This window comes from Lutra lutra, chromosome 14 (genome assembly GCF_902655055.1).
Source record: "Lutra lutra chromosome 14, mLutLut1.2, whole genome shotgun sequence".
Taxonomy (NCBI): Eukaryota; Metazoa; Chordata; class Mammalia; order Carnivora; family Mustelidae; genus Lutra; species Lutra lutra.
In genome coordinates, this window is record NC_062291.1 from 82,416,254 (window position 1) to 82,418,640 (window position 2,387).

At 36.0% G+C, this 2,387-nt stretch overlaps 1 pseudogene; it reads right to left on the minus strand.

Annotated features, from left to right (window-relative positions):
- Positions 1–2,043: 2,043 nt before the first annotated feature.
- Positions 2,044–2,141, minus strand: LOC125085360 (uncharacterized; annotated as a pseudogene).
- Between the last annotated feature and the right edge of the window lie 246 nt (positions 2,142–2,387).

Sequence of the window (2,387 nt, forward strand, 5' to 3'; positions counted from 1 at the left end):
ACAGTAGTCCTTTGGATCACAGTCCTGTGGCTCACCAAAGGTCACTGACTGCATAAGGCTTAGAGATGTGTGTAATCCTCACCTGTAAACCTGGCCCTTTCTTCCCCACTTGAGAAAGCATATTGGAGTACAGGGCACAGGGTGATATTATCAGAGTCGATTTTTATTCATGAAGAAGATGAACATTTCATCCCCTGCCTTTGGCAACCACCAGTCTGTTCTCTGTATCATGCGTTGAGGTTTGCTTTGTTTTAAATTCTGTATGTAAGCCAGATCATACAGTATTTGTCTTTCTTTGACTTATTTCACTTAGCATAATGCCCTCAAGGTCAGTCCTTGTTGCTGCAAATGGCAGGATTTCCTTCTTTTTTATGGCTGAGTATATTCCATTGTATATTTACATATTTTCTTTATCCATTCACTCAACAATAGACACTTAGGTTACTTCCATGTCTTAGCTATTGTAAATAACGTTGCAATGAACATGGGGGTGCATGTATCTTTTTTCAGTTAGTATTTTCATTTCCTTTGGATAAATATCCAGAAGTGGAATTGCTGCATCGTATGATAGATCTAGTTTTTTAAACTTTTTGAGTAAACTCCACACTGTTTTCCATAATGGCTGCACCAATTTACATTCCCATTAACAGTGCATGAGGGTTCCTTTTTCTCCACATCTTCAACAACACTTACTTGCTTTCGTTTTGATAATAGTCATTCTAACAGATGGGAGGTGATATCTCACTGTGGTTTTGATTTACATTTCCCAAATGGTTTTTGCTCCTTCTTACTCAACTTTGGGATACTTTTAGATCTACAGAAGGAAAGAAAAGTAGAACTCAGAAAGCTCATCAGTGAACATCTGACCAGTATTGAACGTACTTGCCACACGGAAGATTTAAGTGCTGAATCACAGATGGGTGTTGAATGTTATAATTCTGATTGTTACACTAAACACTTCCCATCTTAAGCCCAAGCAGTTTATTTTCCTTAACTAATTTTCCATTTTCTTCATTGGCTCCTATTGAGTCTCTTCCCCCACTAAGGTAACTTTTGATTTCAATATTATAGTCAAGATGCTGATCACTAATAGGCCTTCTTTAGATATACTGTCTCTGAATTAGAAGATGAAAAACAATTATTTCCACTGATAATTAAAGTACTGAAGTTTGTGAACTGTTCATCTTCTATGTCATAAATAAAAACTGACTAAGTTAAAAAACAGGATAAGGCTTATTAGACCCCTTGATATGTTCATGTACATTGTAAAGCCGAGAGCACCAGAAAATCAGAAGCATTTTACAAACAGCTAAATAAAGAACTTTTTCCCTTCCCTTTCATACCTCAACAAAGCACTGGAGTTCTGGAAAATGCCTATGTACAGCAATGTTCTTCGGCAAGACAGAAAATTGGCAGATACTTCCTAATTAAGAAGAAAGCTCAATATGTCTGGAATCAACTATAGTAATTTCATACTAGTCTTTCCTTACCCCACATCACACAGGAATGGGGTTCTACATAACACCCTAGTCCTTTGGGTGAGACTGTTCTAGCCCTGCTGTTTTCACTTACCCAGCATGACCTACAAATACCCACCTTCCTTTCTTTGTTTAACTGACTTTCTCCACTTTGAAGGTCTTGCACTAAGCAACTGTTAGACACAGAGTCCAGAGCTGGTGGCAATTCATATGTACATGAACATATACAATGTACATGAACATATCAAGGGGTCTGAGAAGTCTTGAAGACACCTGTATACCTTTTTAAAACTTCAGTGGATATTAAATGTTAAATATTGCCAGGCACTGTGTTAAATGCTATTCAGGGCAAGGAAGGGAGTCTTGCCTTCAGAGCAATTAACATCCAAGGTAAAAAGTAATATTAGAAAATTTAGAAAGGTAGTTATTGATTTATTTTTGACAAACTGATGGATAATTGACAAATACAAGTTTGTATATTTAAATGATATGTATACATTTTGAAATGACCACCACAATCAAGTTAATTAATATCAATTACATCACATAGTTACCTTTTATTTTTTTTAATATAGAACACTTCACAAATTTGCATGTCATCCTTGTGCAGGGCCATGCTAAATAATTTCTGTATCATTCCAGATACAGATTATCTATATATATGCTGCTGAAGGGACAGTAGTCATTGATTGTTGACACAAGTCTTAAATTGATTTATGAAGAGATGATTTATGAAGAAATGTAAAAATTTTCTATTAATTATAGACATTTTAGTACACACCCTATAATGCTGTGTTTTCCTTTGCCTTGCCCTCCCAGCTTCCAGTCTGAAAGACTCGGAATTTAGCTTCAAAGTCATGTTTCTTTGTACATAGAAGTGTGACCATGTGTAAGGTGCCCTGAACCAAT